Genomic DNA, 20,000 nt, shown 5'->3' with positions numbered 1-20,000 from the left:
ATACCTATTTCTTTACTGCACACAAGGGGCTACACACAGAGAGGATGAACAAGGACAGACAGTCGGATTAAGTTGATTACATCAACCCCAGTGTGTAACTGGTACTTAATTTATTGACCCTGAAAGGATGAGAGGCAAAGTCAACCTCGGCAGAATTTGAACTCAGAACGTAGCGACGTGCGAAATACCGCTAAGCATTTCGCCCGGCGTGCTAATGATTCTGCCAGCTTGCCTCCTTAGTGTCGCATAACCAGCTCATTTAAAAAGTACCATTGAATCATCAGGCAACACGCCATACTTGAGGAGACCTATTGAGTCAAGTAAAATCAAAAATTAAAAGCAAATCACAATCAGAATCTCAATTAAATTGAAATCAAAAATGAAAATTGTAGGTGTGGCCAATGCCAGTGCTGCCTCCCCCATGCTGGTGGCACACAATAAACACCATTTATGGAAGGGTCATTGCCAGTGCTGCCTGACTGGTTCCCTGTGCTGGTGGCATGTAAAAAGCACCATCCGAACATATTTTCCATGTGTAAACCCCATATCATAACGAGCTAAAGAAATAGGGTATTTTAATGCATTGCCTCTAATGATACCAGAAATAGCTGCAAAATAATTCTTTTCTACTCTAGGCACGAGGCACGAAATTTTTGGGGAGGGGACCAGTCAATTAGATCGACCCCAGTATGCAACTGGTACTTAATTTATCAACCCTGAAAGTATGAAAGGCAAAGTCGACTTCGGCGGAATTTGAACTCGGAATGTAAAAACAGACGATGTACCACTAAGCATCTCATCCGGAGTGCTAAAGTTTCTGCCAGCTTATCGTCTTTAGCTGTAAAACAATTAAGGTGATTGTGTGATTCTTGTTCTTTTGTCATTCATTGATTGATACTACACTCTGTACTCTCCAAATGTTTTACACTAAAACATAAATCTACCGAGATATAACAATTGGTTATTAGTGTCACTATGCCTAAGTGAAACTATAATTTATATCTGTTTGTGTGTGTGTGTGTGTGTGCATGCGTATAATTATACTCTTTATTCTCTTTGACTCTTTTACTTGCTTCAGTCATTTGACTGCAGCCATGCTGGAGCACCGCTTTTTAGTCGAGCAAATCGACCCAAGGACTTATTCTTTGAAAGCCTGTACTTATTCTATTGGTCTCTTTTGCCGAACTGCTAAGTTACGGGGATGTAAACACACCAGCATTGGTTGTCAAGCGATGTTGGGGGGAGGGGGAAACAGACACACAAACATATACACACACACACACACACACACACACACATATATATATATATGTATATATATATATATACATATATATGACAGGCTTCTTTCAGTCTATAGTAGAAGACTCTTGCCCAAGGTGCCACGCAGTGGGAATTAACCCAGAACCGTGTCGTTGGTAAGCAAGCTACTTACCACACAGCCACTCCTGTGCCTATATATATATTATTATTATATTATAATATCTACACAAATATAAACACACACACACAGACACACACACACACAAATGTACACTTATATACAATATTTCCATTTTCAATTACATTTTGGTTTTTAAATGAGAATTGGAGCTTTTTATCGGATGAAACTTTATTTGTACTGGAACAATGACTGCAGTCATTCTGACAGAAGGAAATAACATTACTAACAAATGGCAATAACCATTAGAGTAATAAAGGAATACAATAACAACATAATAACATCATAATAAAACAACTATTCAAGAACAGCAATGTGCTAACACAGCAGTTAAGGAATATGAATAGAATTGCTTAGTGTTTAGAGGTCACCGGGATTATTGTCCTTTGCTTTTTAGTGATGTTTAGACTAGGCTTGAAAGGTAAATATGTTTATGTATATTAAATATTGCTGTGTAAATACACCAAAATTCAATGGTAGCTGTAATGTTGTTTTACTTACCTGTACTCTTTCTCTGTCTTTCATCATCATCATCATCATCATCATCATCATCATCGTTTAACGTCCGTTTTCCGCGCTAGCACGGGTTGGACGGTTCGACCGGGGTCTGGGAAGCCAGAAGGCTGCTCCAGGCTCCAGTCTGATCTGGCAGAGTTTCTACGGCTGGATGCCCTTCCTAATGCCAACCACTCCGCGAGTGTAGTGGGTGCTTTTTACGTGCCACCTGCACAGGTGCCAGGGGCCGTCCGGCATCGGACACGATCGGTTGGAGCTTTTAACATGCCAGCGGCATGGAAGCCAGCCAACTGTCTATATGACTGTCTGTTTAGTAAATGAGAACTAACATTCTGTTTAAATATGATGCTTGATTGATGATTGAAGGCGTGTATGGCTTGGTGGTTGGGCTGTTGTACTCATTCATGATTGGCAGGTCGTAGGTTCAATTCCGAAACCAGGCAGCGAGTTGTGTTCTTGAGCAAACACTTCATTTCATTTTGAGCTCCAGCTCTTCTTTCAGTCAGAGGGAAATGCCGGCCTGCTCCCCTAACCAGTGGGGTGACATCATGTGAAGGCTAAAATAATGCAAAGCGCATTGTGACTAGTGATGTGTAACAACATCTGACAATCTGGTTGTTCATGTAATCATGTGATGATGTTTTGAATGAAATACTAGCAGAAGAAACAAACCTACAAGGGAACCACTATGTGATCCTACAGCCCACTAGAAATACCACCCAGATCTCCCTCAAACTTCACTCTTTTAATTGAGGAATTTACATAGATTAATGGTTCACAAATAGTGCACCATAAGCGGTATCCAAGTGCACCACAGATTTTTAAATATATAATCTGAGGCTTTAAAACAGAGTTTATCAACCAAATTTGTTCCATGTCTCACTTGAATTTTCCCAGAAGAAAAAAACATACAGGGGATGTACTTGCATAGCAAGTGACCTGATCTGAGATCGTGTGCTGAAACGAAAACAATTGCAGCGTGAAAGGTGTTTGTAAGCCATTTAAGAAACACACAAAAGCCGTTCGATTCACTTCAACATTTAAGTTTAATTTGTCAAAATATTTTTATCGCTTTAAGACTGCGATCTGACAAAATCTGTGATGCAGCACGGATTTTTGTTAGCGAACAGATCGCAGTCTTAAAGCGACGGAAATATTTTGACAAATTAAACTTAAATGTTGAAGTGAATCGAACGGCTTTTGAGTGTTTCTTAAATGGCTTACAAACACCTTCCATGCTGCAAAAAAAACATACACCCCCTCCAGGAATGGGACAAAACTGATGTGTTATAGGAGCATATTAAAAAAGTGTTTAATTGAAACATTAGTTCAAGCTTTATTCACTTGTTACTTATGTCCATTTCTCAAGTAAACCACACCTCACCAAAATGCTGAAACACCTCACTGATGTGGTATGCATCACATGTGGGTGCTTGGTTAATAGGGGCTGCAAGGGAAGCTACCACTCTGTTTGAGCACAGTATTCAAAATTGGCACCGTTTCAATGATTTTCTAAACTCTTTTTTTTTTGTGTTAATCACATGGCCTTGGAAGAATTTTCTAGAGTCATTATTTGTATTTTTTAAACCAGCCTCCCATATTTTTTGAACTGTTTGAAATCGAAATCGATCAACATCAATGGAAATTGTAGCTGGTGGCACGTAAGAGAACCATCCGAACGTGGCCGTAGCCAGCGCCGCCCTGACAGGCCTTCGTGCCGGTGGCACGTAAAAAGCACCATCCGATCGTGGCCGTTTGCCAGCCTCGTCTGGCATGTAAAATGCACCCACTACACTCACAGAGTGGTTGGTGTTAGGAAGGGCATCCGGCTGTAGAAACACTGCCAGATCAGACTGGACTTGGTGCAGCCTTCTGGCTTCCCAGACCCCAGTCGAACCGTCCAACCCATGCTAGCATGGAAAGCGGACACTAAACGATGATGATGATGATGATGATGATGATGTTTGCTCAATGACCTGTGATGTGTTGGTGGCTACTAACATCTAAGAACCAAAACAAACCTTGATGTCATAACTTCTAGACATTAAATGATCCTGTAGAGTTTAATCATTTTCATGTCTCACCTATATCAATAGTTGTAAGTTTCGTACATAACGACATAGTTACAGAAGCATGAAATTAACGAATGTAGAATACAATTAAGGATATTATATCTAATGAAATATTTTGTGTAATATAAGAAAAATGAGTATAAAATTATTTGGTATGTGTCAGAGTGCCTTTTCTTTTATGTATTCCCTACCCCTAACTTTAGAACCTGTCTATGCCTCTGATCCTACATTGAGAAACCTTACATTTGAAAATCCATACGGATGGTTGAACATTTTAAGGAACTAGGCAGTGAGCTGGCAGAAACCTTAGCATGCCAGGTGAAATGCTTAGAGGTATTTCGTCTGCCGTTATGTTCTGAGTTCAAATTCTGCCGAGGTTGACTTTGCTTTTCGTCCTTTAGGAGTTGATGAATTAAGTACCTATTTCTTAACTACCCACAAGGGGGCTAAACACAGAGAGGACAAACAAGGACAGACAAACAGATTAAGTCGATTACATCGACCCCAGTGCATAACTGGTACTTAATTTATTGACCCCCGAAAGGATGAAAGGCAAAGTTGACCTTGGCGGAATTTGAACTCAGAATGTAACGACAGACGAAATACAGCTATGCATTTCGCCCGGCGTGCTAACGTTTCTGCCAGCTCGCCGCCTTGATGAATTAAGTAACAGTTATGCACTGGGGTCGTTGTAGTCGACTCAATCCCTTTGTCTGTCCTTGTTTGTCCCCTCTGTGTTTAGCCCCTTGTGGGTAGTAAAGAAATAGGTATTTCTTCTGCCGTCATGTTCTGAGTTCAAATTCTTCCGAGGTCAACTTTGCCCTTCGTCCTTTCAGGGTCAATAAATTAAGTACCAGTTACACACTGGGGTCATTGTAATCGACTTAATCCCTTTGTCTGTCCTTGTTTGTCCCCTCTATATTTACCCCCTTGTGGGCAATAAAGAAATAAGGAACTAGTAATTCATAGTTCTGTGGTAGACATTTATTGGCACAGGTAGGGCTGTGTGGTTAAGAAACTTTCTTCCAAACCATGTGTTCTTGGCTTTACTTCCATTGTACAGCACTTTGAGTATGTGTCTTCTATTATAGCACCAGGATGACCAAAGTCTTGTGAGTGGATTTGGTTAATGGAAAGTGAAAGAAGCCCCTGTTCCCTTGTCTGGACATAATGTAATGGCTGCAAATGAGCATCATCATCATCATCATCATACATGTGAGGCTGTTCATTTCCAGTTCTATGTGCAAATACTGTCTAGACATTGGAAAATATTACTATGTGTGGAAACAGGTGAGGGTTGCCAGCAAGAAAGAGGGACTGGAAGTATAGGATCAGTGACGTCACACTAACAGCTGAGGGGCCTTGCTGGCAGGAGAGGAGTGAGGGAGGTCATATGAGTGGAAGGATGACTAGTGCAAGCCTCTTTCACTTTGGAACTATCGTTTAGGGTGTCTGTATAGGTGAGGGGAATTTGCCATTAGGTTCTGGCCAGAGGTTATGTGGGTAGGTCTCCTACAGACAAACACCAAATGAAAAAGATTGACGTTATTTGAGGACCCATGAGGGAGGTGAATTACACCTTTTTTCTTCCATACCACATTATTCCAGTCCTCTTATCTGTAAACTGTGTTCCAGGAATAACTGGGAAGTTAACTTGCAATGGACCAATGTTCTATCCAGGATGTGAGTATTATAATCACTGATACACTATGAAAACCAGCCTAAGGTCTGGCCTTATGAGTCCTAGGTCTCACGACAAACCTAGATATGAGATAACATGAAATCTATTTCAACAACCCAAAATATCACACATAACAAGGAAACTGTTTTTAGTCTAAAATCCTTTAGCCAAAACTTGAAGTTTCAAATTCAGTAAAAATGCTTGATCTTACTAGATCTTATTGGTGTTTAACCCTTTAGTATTTAAACCGGCCATATCCAGCCAAAATAGTTAATCTGTTTTATGTTCAAACTAACCTGATCCAGGCTCTCACACCTACCCTACAATGTTATTCTACATTAAGTAATTACACCATCAAGCTCTTGAAGATATGAGACAATGCATGACTAATTCAAATCAATGGGAATCAATAAGCATTATGTTTGATTCAATAATCTGAACACTAAAGGGTTAAATGTGAGCTCTATCAAAATTGAATTTTAGAGACAAAGTTTCCTATTCAGAACTAGAAAATTAGTTCGATTCTAACCTCCAGTATAGCTTGTATGTAACCAATTTTAAAGTAATGTTCATATATCTAGACAAAGATGTTGATATACATACAAATAAATAATTAAAAATAAAAAAATTACACTTTACAATATTAAAACAAGAGCAATGTAGGTGCAGGAGTGGCTGTGTGGTAAGTAGCTTGCTAACCAACCACATGGTTCTGGGTTCAGTCCCACTGCGTGGCATCTTGGGCAAGTGTCTCCTGCTATAGCCCCGGGTCGACCAATGCCTTGTGAGTGGATTTGGTAGATGGAAACTGAAAGAAGCCTGTCGTATATATGTATATATATATATGTATGTGTGTATGTGTTTGTGTGTTTGTGTTTGTCCCCCTAGCATTGCCTGACAACCGATGCTGGTGTTTTTATGTCCCCGTCACTTAGCGGTTTGGCAAAAGAGACCGATAGAATAAGTACTGGGCTTACAAAGAATAAGTTCCGGGGTCGATTTGCTCAACTAAAGGCGGTGCTCCAGCATGGCCACAGTCAAATGACTGAAACAAGTAAAAGAGTAAAGAGTAAAGAGTAGTTTGAGATATACAAAAAGAAGAGATTGTCAAGACTTGAGTAACTTTCATCGTAGCTCATCTTCATCAGTTGGAAAATATTTTTTTACTTTAGCATATTGCAACTTACTAACTTCAAAGATGTTGCTTCTTCTCTCTAGCTTTTGGCAGTTGCTACAATGCCTCTATTATTCTCCACCATATATATTGTTTGTTCCTTCTTGAGCCACGCCTGGCTCATAAGGGCCAGTTTCCCAGTTTCCTTGGCATATAGGTTCTCCACCTGGATGGGACGCCGGTCCATCGCAGGTGAGCTGCAAGATGCAGGAGGAAAGAGTGAGAGAAAGTTGTAGCAAAAGAGTCAGCAGAAGTTTGCCATTACCTTCTGCCGGAGCCGCGTGGAGCTTAGGTGTGTCACTCATAAACACACACATTGCCCGGTCTGAGATTCGAACTTGCGATCCCTCGACCGCGAGTCCACTGCTCTAACCACGAGGCCATGTGCCTCCACATACACACACACACACACACATACACACACACACACACACACACACATATATGTACATTTATCTATTCATCTATCTATAAAAGCAGGCACACATGCACACATGCACACACACACACACAATCAACCATACATATTAAGTTCATAGGAAAAATTGAATGCGATGCTTATAGCAGAGCAATGGTTCAAAACAATTTCTGTCTATGGATCCCTTTCATCCTTATTTTGCTCTGCTGGATCCCCAGACTGATTCAATGGTTAAAAAACTTCTATTGCATTTTTTATAATTAAATATTATAAGGAACTGTATGAAAAAAATTGTTAAAATATTTTGTGCATTGTAGAAATATGACCAGTTTGTGACACATGAATTTTAACAACATAATCCGTAAATCTTGTAAATCACAAGAGTATTCCTAATACATATGTATATGTGTGTGTATGTGTATGTGTTCTTGCGTGTGTATGTGTGTTATATAGTTATACTTATATAGTTTTCTGTTCCATTAAGATAAGATCAACAAAAAAAGTACCCCATCTAGTGAGAGACAAACAATTTAAGGTACCTTTTATGAAAATAAGTACCACTAGGCGCAGGAGTGGCTGTGTGGTAAGTAGCTTGCTAACCAACCACATGGTTCGGGTTCAGTCCCACTGCGTGGCATCTTGGGCAAGTGTCTTCTGCTATAGCCCCGGGCCGACCAAAGCCTTGTGAGTGGATTTGGTAGACGGAAACTGAAAGAAGCCTGTCGTATATATGTATATATATATATATATGTCTGTGTGTGTGGGTTTGTGTGTCTGTGTTTGTCCCCCTAGCATTGCTTGACAACCGATGCTGGTGTGTTTATGTCCCCGTCACTTAGCGGTTCGGCAAAACAGACCGATAGAATAAGTACTGGGCTTACAAAGAATAAGTCCCGGGGTCGATTTGCTCGACTAAAGGCGGTGCTCCAGCATGGCCGCAGTCAAATGACTGAAACAAGTAAAAGAGTAAAGAGTAAAGAGTAAAGAGTAAAGAGTAAAGAGTAATAGTTTCTTGTTATTCGGACATAACCACCGTCGCCTTACTGGCACTTGTGCCGGTGTGCAGGTGACATGTAAACAAAAAAACATGATTTTTTTGTGGCCGTTGCCAGTACCACCTGACTGGCCCCCGTGCCGGTGGCACATAAAGGCACCCGCTACACTCTCGGAGTTGTTGGCGTTAGGAAGGGCATCCAGCTGTAGAAACTCTGCCAGATCAAGATTGGAGCCTGGTGCAGCCATCTGGTTCACCAGTCCTCAGTCAAATCGTCCAACCCATGCCAGCGTGGAAAGCGGACGTTAAACGATGAGGATGATGATGATGATGAATTTATTCTATTTTCAAAAAAAAAAAAAATAATAATAATAAAATCCATGTGCTCAGAGCTTGAGGATTGCTTGAAGACACAAACAATCTGTCGAACCATGTGTCCTTCAGGGTTTAGATTACTTTATCTAATGTTTATTTATTCGCTTCATTTTGAATTACCCCTGTGTTATCTTGTAACTTTCAATAATGTGATTATTTATCTTTTAGAATGACATTGCAGGGTAGGTGGGAGATGCCAGATCTGATCAGTTTGAACATAAAACAGGTGGAATATTTGGGCTGGATTTGACCAGTTTAAATGCTAAAGGGTTAATGGCAAGAAAGTATTAGTAGCTTGTATTTTAATACATTGTACTGTAAATGATATATATATATATATATATATATATATATATATGTGTATGTGTATGTGTAAATATAAACAAATAAATATATATATATAATATATATATATATATATATATATATATATAAATTTAAATAAATAAATATATATGTACACACACACGCAGATATATTCTTTTCTACTCTAGGCACAAAGCTCGAAATTTCTGGGAAGGGGCCAGTCAATTAGATCGACCAAGTATGCAACTGGTACTTCATTTATCGACCCTGAAAGGATGAAAATCAATGTTGACCTCAGCAGAATTTGAACTCAGATCATAAAGACAGACGAAATACCTATTTCTTTATTGCCCACAAGGGGCTAAACATAGAGGGGACAAACAAGGACAGACAAAGGTATTAAGTCAATTACATCGACCCCAGTGCAGTGAGTAACTGGTACTTAATTTATCGACCCCGAATGGATGAAAGGCAAAGTCGACCTCGGCGGAATTTGAACTCAGAACGTAACGGCAGATGAAATACCTATTTCTTTACTACCCAAAAGGGGCTAAGCACAGAGGGGACAAACAAGGACAGACAAACAGATTAAGTTGATTACATCGACCCCAGTGCGTGACTGGTACTTAATTTATCGACCCCGAAAGGATGAAAGGCAAAGTCGACCTCGGTGGAATTTGAACTCAGAACGTAATGGCAGACGAAATACCACTAAGCATTTCACCTGGTGTGCTAATGTTTGTACCAGCTCGCCACCTTACACACACACAGATATATTAGGATATATATGTAAATATGAATATATTAACATATACTTCTATCTATCAATCTATCAAAAAAACCCTCAGATAAACACTCACACACACATACACATATAAATGTACTTATATATGCATATAGATACATGCATATTGGTGTCTGTGCACATACAAATGTACACTAAATTAATGGCCTAAAACTTACTGAAACTTAAATATACAGTATGTGTTTTACTACTCCCAGTGTCTGCCTCTCCATTCTCCTTCTTTCTCTCTTTCTCTTTCTTTCTCTCTCTCCCTCAGAAAACACACACACACACACACACACACACACACATATGAATATAGACAGAGAGCTAGATAGACGTACACATACCTATACACACTTACATACACATATATTTTAATTCTTCCTCTTTGTCTATGATTCAAACACACCCTCACTCACACACACACATCAATTTCTGGGAGTTTTCTTTTGTTGTTATTGTTTTTTTTTACACACATTAAAGCATCTCGTCCTAATTTTCAACGGTCTCACCCACTCCACAAAAATCACACATCTCACTAGAGCTAAAAAGTCAAGCACCGATTTGTAAATAACAAGAGCATCACATCCCCTGACCAGCAACTACAGGATGTGTCTACATTTAAAGCAACTCCCTGCAGACAACACTATACAAGTAAGCTTGCCTTTCATTTTTGGTGACCCCCCTACCCCCTACCCCACTTCGCCACAAAGATTTTTGCCTCAGTTTTGTTGTGGATGGTATTGTTGTTATTGTTGTTGACGCTGTTGGCTGAGTCTTTTTCTCAATAAGGGTCATTAATGCATGCAAAGATCCATTTTAAGTTTTGACAGAAACACACACCATGAATAACTATATACATGTGTGTATGTGTGCATGTGTGTGTGTCTGTATGTTTGTGTGTATATACACATAAACTCATGTACATATATACATACATACATGCATACACATATATATATATATATATATATATATATTATATATATATATATTTATATATATACATCATACATATATATATTCATGTATATATATATATATATTTATATATACTCATATATATATATATATATTCATATATATTTAAACATAATAAAATATTATATTCATGTATAATATATATATATTATATATATATATATATATATATATATATGTATATACATGAATACATATACATACAAAATGTATGTAAGAATGCATGTATGTATGTGTGTACATTTGTACGTACACATGTATATATACTCTTATTTGTTTACTTATATGCATGTACACCTATTCACACATGTATGTACACATACACATATATGTCAATGCACACCCACCCACACACACACACAAACACACATGTATACACATACACATATCTAACTTCTATACCTTAAATGTGTTGTTATATATGTTTACATGTATTTTATATGTATTTGCATGCACACCAAATATATTACATGTAGACAATATTTACACTAGATGTATGGTGTGTAGTTGTCTTGGTAATTGTGTGTGTGTGTATATATATATATATATACATGCACATTTTTATATATATATGTATATATGCGGTGCCCCAGCATGGTCACAGCTCATGAGCTGAAACTAGATAAAATGAAAATGAAATGAAATATATATGTATACGTATGTGTATACACATATGTATGTATGTATGTGCATGTGTATGCATGTATATGTGAGTGTGTTTGTGTGTGTCTGTATATAGGGAGAGAGAGAGAGAGAGGTATATATACTTATGTATATGTACCTACCTATCAGAATGTACATACATACAAAAAGACACATGTATACTCACATGAATAATACACCTACAGATTTCAGACATTCTAAATGTTTTGCGCCCAAAATACTTAATAACAATGCAGCAGGAAAATTGTATTTTTAATTTATATTTCAATTTTTTCACCATGAACAGTTAATAACCTTTTATTAAAATTGCTTGGGCTGAGAATTGTTTCAGTTTTCAGCTTTTTTTTTTCACAGATTTTGAAATGATTGTATATTTGTATCTATAAAGTTGCATGCTTTGGGATGGAACCCAAGGCTAAACATGCGAAGGATTTCATAATATAATTCAAATAAGTGTGTGTGTATGTCACTATATATATATATATATATATATATATATATACTTTATTTAAAGCAGCAGAAAATTCCACAAAACCTGTTACTCTGAGTTTCGCGTTGTCGTTTGTCAGACAGTTTTTTTCTGGCAAAAACTGTCCGACGAACGGCAACGCGAAACTCAGAGTAACAGGTTTTGTGAAATTTTCTGCTGCTTTAAATAAAGCATATTACTCTACCACTGGTATTTGAGTACTCTTTTTTCCACCTTGTTTCACATTAATGTGTTTACTCCGGTATATATATATTTATATATATAATTTTAAGCATTCACTGAATGTTGACAATAGAAAATAGTCTCTCGTGTTTGGATGTATGAATCCCCAATGGAAGAAAATTGTCATTAATAAGCATAGGAGTAATTATATATGTACATATTAAGAGGTGTTGAAAAGTTCCTGGCTTCAAGGGCATCACATAAGGCCTGCTTGGAGGCCCAACCATCCCAGTTCTTTTGCAGGCTGAGAAAAACTGAAGGACCACTGCAGTAAGTGTGTGAATCTGAGAGGGGACAAAATCATAATTAACTGATCATCTTATATTTTCTTTTACCCAAACCTATGAACTTTTTAGCTCCCACCTCGTAAATATATATATATATATATACATATATATATATATGTGTGTCTGTAAATGTAATATGTCACAATTATTCGGTAGACATGATAAAACTCCGAGTTTCGGACTTTGGGGTGGAAATCCCTGCTGCCATCTCTTCAGTTATCCGGCCATCAGAAAAAATCCGATGACCAGATAACTGAAGAGATGGTGGCGGAGTTTTCCACTCCGACATCTGAAACTCGGAGTTTTATCATGGCTACCAAATAATTGTCGCATATTATAATTACAGCTAAATTCCTCTATTTACCTAATATTGAGGTCTCTTTCTTTCTTTTGCTGTCTTACCATTTCTATCAATGTGTGTATATATATATGTATATATATATATTATATATATATATATATGTGACCTTTCAAAATGTGACCTCGTGTGTACCATTGGCGATTTTTTTTCCTCTGTCTTCCCTTCTCTGGATCTTTCCTTCTCCTATGTTTCCGACGAAGAGCTCCGCTCGAAACGTTAAACCCTCCTTCTTTCCTTCTTTCCTGAGTGTCCAATAATACTATATTTGTTCCATGTCCTCACATTGTTGTGTTTTTTCGTGCTTTCTTGTTTGGATTAACTTTATATATATATATATATAATATATATATATATATATATATATATATATATATATATATATATTATATATATATATATATATATATATATTATATATATATTATATATATATATACATGTATATATTATTTATATATTTGTGTGTGTGTGGAGGGGCAATGGCCCAGTGGTTAGGGCAGTGGACTCACTGTCATAGGATTGTGGTTTCAATTCCCAGACCGGGCGTTGAGTGTTTATTGAGCAAAAATGCCACAAGGTTTCAGCATGGTGGGGTGGCGAACCCTGCTGTACTCTTTCACCACAACTTTCTCCCACCCTTTCTTCCTGTTTCTGTTGAACCTATATTTCAAAGGGCCAGCCTTGTCACACTCTATGTGATGCTGAATCTCCCCGAGAACTACGTTAAGGGTACACGTGTCTGTGGAGTGCTCAGCCACTTGCACGTTAATTTTATTACGACCAACTGGATCCCTCGTTGTTGTAACCGATGAAGTGGTATATTATATATATATATGTGTGTGTGTTTATATATTATATACATACACATACACAGACACACACACACATATATATATGCACACATACACACATATATATTTCTATATGTGTATATATATTTATATACATATGTGTGTGTGTTTGTATATATTTTGCATATATATATATATATATATATTATATATATATATATACATATATATATATATGTAGGCAGCGAGCTGGCAGAAACGTTAGCACGCCGGGCGAAATGCGTAGCCGTATTTCGTCTGCCGTTACGTTCTGGGTTCAAATTCTGCCGAGGTCGACTTTGCCATTCATCCTTTCGGGGTCGATAAATTAAGTACCAGTTACGCACTGGGGTCGATGTAATCAACTTAATCCATTTGTCTGTCCTTGTTTGTCCTCTCTGTGTTTAGCCCTTTGTGGGTAGTAAAGAAATATATATATATATATATATATATATATATATATATATATATATATATACACACATACGTACTATTATCATAGTTTTATATAAATTTAACAGTAGGGCAGTTTTGCATCATATGTAATAGTCACACTTTGGAGACATGCTTTTTACAATTTTGACGAAACGACTGAGAGCATTATTACTTTTACAGCTGAGAGTTTACTGTCTGGCTCACACGCTCTGGAATTCTCCAATTGCAGTGTTTCTTTCACTTGAAAAGTTTGGCATTTTCAGTTTCCAGGTCTGCAGACAAAGGGTTATCAATTACATTTTCCATTTTTCAATGAAGTCAATGGGCTTTTCGTATATTTTGTGCAGCTGCTCAATGTCATATTACTGGAACTTCTTGTTCTTCTCAGTGAACTGCCAGTAATTCATTGACAGTTGTTCTTCATTACAGCAAGAGAATCCACTTCTCTTCGTATTTAGAAACAACTTCAAGTTTGGAAACAACCAGAAACCAAAGCAAAGCAGGCCTGGTGAATAGGTTGGGCTGGGTTAGGTTGCTCTTTAAAGCCAGAGCTATGAATATCTGTCTTTGTCACACATGTTGTGCATCTATTTTTTTCTTTTTTGTGGAGGAGCAAGCAGATTGGCAGAGGAATGATTATTATGAAACTATGTGGAAGCTTAGATATATATATATATATATATATATATATAGATAGATAGATAGATAGATAGATAGATATATAGATATATCATCATCATCATCATCATTATCGTTTAACGTCTGTTTTCCATGCTAGCATGGGTTGGGCGGTTCATCTGGGGTCTGGGAAGCCAGAAGGCTGCGCCAGGCCCAGTCTGATGTGGCAGTGTTTCTACAGCTGGATGCCCTTCCTAATGCCAACCACTCCGTGAGTGTAGTGGGTGCTTTTTATGTGCCACTGGCACAGATGCCAGTCGGGGTGGCACTGGCAACGGCCACGTTCGGATGGTCCTCTTACGTGCCACCGGCACTGGTATCACAGCTACAATTTCCATAGATGTTGATCGATTTCGATTTTCACTTGCCTCAACAGGTCTTCACAAGTAGAGTTTGTGTCACAAGAAGGAAAGGTATGCATAAATATATATATACTTGGAAAAGGATGTGTGTTGTTTGATCAGATAATAATATAAATAATATATAAATATATGCATATATACATACGTATATGTACATACCTACATATATATGTATATACGAGTACAGGACATCGCAATTGTGTGTGTATGAAGTAGGGATGTATGTGATTGTGTTCAACGTCTTTTTGATGTCCTGTACCCATATATGCATGTATGTATACATATATATGTAAGTATGTACATATATGTATATATGCATATATTTATATATTATTTATATTATATTATATTATATTGTATATATATATATGTATATATATATATATAAATATATATATATATATAAATATATATATATATATCTTACTTGTTTTAGTCCTAAGACTGTGGCCACACTGGGGCACAGCCTTGAAGAATCTTTAGTCAAATAAATCAACCTCAGTACTTATTTTTTTAATTTATACCTGGTACTTATTCTATTGGTCTCTTTTGCTAAACCACTAGGTTATGGAGATGTAAACACACCAACACCAGTTGTCAAGCAGTGACGAGGGACAGACACAAGCACAATGACAGGCATGGGCTTCTTTCAGTTTCCATCAATCAAATTCACTCATAAGTCTTTGGTCAGCCTGAGACTATAGTAGGAAATACTTGCCCAGTGTGCCATGCAGTAGGATTGAACCTGGAACCATGCATGTATGTGTATGTTTGTCCCCCACCACTGCTTGACAACTGATGTTCATGTGTGTATATATCACCGTGACTTAGTGGTTCAGCAAAAGAGGCCAATAAAACAAGTACCAGGCTAAAAAATTAGTCCTGGGGTCAATGTGTCTGACTAAAATTCTTCAAAGTGGTGCCCCAGCATGGCCTCAGTTTAATGACAGAAACAAGTTAAAGCTAAAAGATAAAAGATAAAAGATACATATACATACACTCATATACACATACACACACGTTGTAGAAATGGAAATTTTTTTACTATAGTTGAATATATTTGAAGCAGTGAAAGAAAATGACTTTTCAAGATATTTTTAATCATTAAAGTGGAAATTAATCCTCAGTAAAATAATGGTTCTTCTCTTTTCTATACAAGAAGTGGAAGCATAAAAATATTGCACCTGAAGTCGGAACTGAAATAAAGAACATGTTACTTTTAGTTATATTCAAATGTATAAATATAACCATTCTTTAATCCTTTCATTGCTGTATTTATTTTGAGATGCTCTGTGTTTCTTTCAATTACTTTAAATATAACAAAGAAATTAGTAAAATAACTTAGTTATCATTCAGCTAGTGTTAGGAACATAAATTGTGACTAAGGTTTGGTGGAAGATTTTAATTAAAAACTTATGAAAACAAGACATTTATACTACAGGGCCAGAGCTGGTTTCAGCCGGGTTGGTAATGAAAGGGTTAAATTCTAGCCTCCATTATGAAAAGAATTCTCTCTCTTTACTCTTTTACTTGTTTCAGTCATTTGACTGCGGCCATGCTGGAGCATCGCCTTTAATCGAGCAACTCGACCCTGGGGCTTATTCTATCGGTCACTTTTGCCGAACCGTTAAGTAATGGGGACATAAACACACCAGCATCGGTTGTCAAGCAATGCTAGGGGGACAAACACAGACACACAAACATACACACACACGCATATATATATACGTATATGTGACGGGCTTCTTTCAGTTTCCGTCTACTAAATCCACTCACAAGGCTTTGGTCGGCCCGAGGCTATAGTAGAAGACACTTGCCCAAGTTGCCATGCAGTGGGACTGAACCCGGAACCATGTGGTTGGTAAACAAGCTACTTGCCACACAGCCACTCCTGCGCCTATTGTTCTGTATAGAACTTCCTATATTTATTTTCTAATAAATATAGAAAGTATTTTAGGAGGGAATTGGTGTGTTCATATATGATGGAGATGGAGCTTGTCCTTCAAAATTAAAAGGAATTTCAACTACCTTCTTTTCATATTTTTTCTAACCAACAAAAATTTGAGCTCACTTAAGAGTGACCAGGATATGATTTAACTTGCCTAATAAGACTCAAACAAGTAGAAACTGTCTACCAGCACAGGAATAATGAAAGATAAATGAAAGGATGGTTTAATAATGTCTATTTTTTCTCCAATAGAAAATTGTAACTTATCCTAGTAGAAACAAAAGGTTCAGAATTTATTCTCTACTCTTTTTACTCTTTTGCTTGTTGCAGTCATTTGACTGTGGCCATGCTGGAGCACTGCCTTTAGTCAAGCAAATCGACCCCAGGACTTATTCTTTGCAAGCCTAGTAATTATTCTATCAGTGTCTTTTGCCGAACCACTAAGTTGTCAAGCGATGTTGGGGGGATAAACACAGACACACAAACATATACACATACATACATAAATATGTACATGTATATGACAGGCTTCTTTCAGTTTCCATCTACCAAATCCACTCACAAGGCTTTGGTCTATAGTAGAAGACACTTGCCCAAGGTTCCAAGCAGGGAAAATGAACCCGGAACCATGTGATTGGTAAGCAAGCTACTTACCACACAGCCACTCCTGCACCTATATCTTTATAAAGCTCTGTAAATCCAATATTCTTGGTTCTTGATACTTAAAAACACACTTTCACCCTTGATACTCATGACTTCTAATAAGCTTGACCAATAAATTTCCTTCCCTCAAAGCACACAGAATCTAACTTACCTTCCTTAAACTCGGTATTCGGTATTAGTTATTGGATATGGTTTCAGTTAGACAGGTGAATGTGAATGAGCTATAAGGAAAAAAAGATTGAACCTTCAAATTTATTCACATTACCAAACATGCTGTCTTCAATCTTTTCCCTACTTTTTCTGATCTGACCCTTACCAAAAGACATATTTATATTCAAATTCCAACTTCAGCTACAATAGGTTTCATATCTTGTTCTGTGCTTTTCCAGTTCAACTAGCTAAGAATATTTATCACTCCAGCACCTGCATTTTGCCTGCTTGTCTACTCTTTTTACTGGCGATGATTTTTACAAATTGCCAGCCTCGCCTGGCCCCCGTGCCGGTGGTACGTAAAAGCACCATCTGTTCGTGGCCGTTTGCCAGCTCCGTCTGGCACCTGTGCGGGTGGCACGTAAAAAGCACCCACTACACTCAGGGATTGGTTGGCGTTAGGACGGGCATCCAGCCGTAGAAACACTGCCAGATCAGACTGGAGCCTGGTGCAGCCTTCTGGCTTCACAAACACCAGTTGAACCGTCCAACCCATGCTAGCATGGAAAGCGTACGCTAAATGATGATGATGATGAAATATGTGGTTGTGATTGAGACAAAACTTAACATAAAGGCCGAAAAAATTAATTTTTTTCTCAAAACAATAACATCACACTGAAATGTAATTTTATAAATTGGAAAAACTTATGTAAAAATGCTAATGAAGAGCCTGAGAAGAAAGGGAAAATGTTAAAGTAACTGAATGAATTAGTTAGAAAGCAGTAGAGTCAAATAGTTTGAATGAAGGTGTTCTGATCATTCAGTCCCACTGCGTGGCATCTTGGGCAAGTGTCTTCTGCTATAGCCCCGGGCCGACCAATGCCTTGTGAGTGGATTTGGTAGACGGAAACTGAAAGAAGCCTGTCGTATATATGTATATATATATATATAAGTGTGTGTGTATGTGTGTGTGTGTTTGTGTGTCTGTGTTTGTGCCCCTAGCATTGCTTGACAACCGATGCTGGTGTGTTTACGTCCCCGTCACTTAGCGGTTCGGCAAAAGAGACCGATAGAATAAGTACTGGGCTTACAAAGAATAAGTCCCGGGATCGATTTGCTCGACTAAAGGCGGTGCTCCAGGATGGCCGCAGTCAAATGACTGAAACAAGTAAAAGAGTAAAAGAGTATTTAGACTCTTGAAAAACACCTTGAGCATACCAAGAGTCTGAGACATGCTTGATGCCACCCATTACAAGCCAAGCATCAGATGGTTAGCTTGGTGATACTTTGGATGTTGTCACGTAGAATATTGTGATGGCACTTGTTATATCCTTTGCCTGGTCTTTTACCACCCTTGTTACATCCAAACATGATAACCAGGAAGAACATGAGGATTAGGAGGAGGAACGTAACAATCAGGAGGAGAGTGATAGAGACATGATCAGAACTATAACAGAAAAGCAGCTTTGTAAAAAAACTGTTAGAAAATAATATATTTCTGAAACCAAAATCTATTTTTTTTTATGTTTTTGTTTCAGTGACATTCAAATACAAATAACAATTTTAAAAATTATTTAAATAAAAGTCAGAAATATCTTTTCATATAAATTTGGCAATGAAAAAATTTTTATGTCTAAATTCTGTAAATTATCAAAGTTTAATATATTTTAATATAATTTTGAGTTTTTTTTTTTTTTAGTTATTTGTTAGCGTAGATAATTAATAATAACACCAGAAAAAAGTATTTATTTTGATATAAAGATGAGATTTGGTTTAGATGTAAAATAACACTTTCCATACATTTTGGAAGGATCATGGGGGGGGGGGTTTAATGAGCAGTAAATATAATTTAACACTCATAAATAAAAGACTTTTAAATATCCTTTACAAAGCTTTCAATGGCACAAAATTTATTGGTGATCCCTCTTTGACCACTTTTTGCTTTGTAACTTTTTTTTTCTTAGTGTATCAATATTGACACAATTTTCAGTGCTTGAGTTCTTTCATTTAGATCTTTCAAGAAAGCATAACTAAATTAATGACCAGAGCTGGCAAAGCTGGAGAGCTACACCAGGTTCCAGTCTGAGTTGGCTTGGTTTCTACAGCTGGATGCTCTTCCTAATGCCAATTGCTTTACAGAGTGTGCTGGGTGCTTTTTATGTGGTC

The 20,000-nt window shown here is 37.4% G+C and overlaps 1 protein-coding gene across 2 annotated transcripts in view; it reads left to right on the top strand.

Annotated features, from left to right (window-relative positions):
* The first annotated feature begins 10,229 nt into the window (after positions 1-10,229).
* LOC115219231 (putative protocadherin beta-18) overlaps positions 10,230-20,000 on the top strand; it is a 200,372-nt gene continuing 190,601 nt past the window's right edge. For both annotated transcript variants that reach the window (XM_029789370.2, XM_036508628.1), the window contains exon 1: positions 10,230-10,418. The gene's annotated coding sequence lies outside the window, so the exon portion shown is untranslated. The remainder of the gene's footprint in view (positions 10,419-20,000) is intronic.

The sequence above is a fragment of the Octopus sinensis genome, linkage group LG14 (assembly GCF_006345805.1).
Source record: "Octopus sinensis linkage group LG14, ASM634580v1, whole genome shotgun sequence".
In the NCBI taxonomy this organism is placed as follows: domain Eukaryota; kingdom Metazoa; phylum Mollusca; class Cephalopoda; order Octopoda; family Octopodidae; genus Octopus; species Octopus sinensis.
Note: the sequence above shows the minus strand (reverse complement) of the source record. Positions and strands in the feature narration are given on the sequence as shown.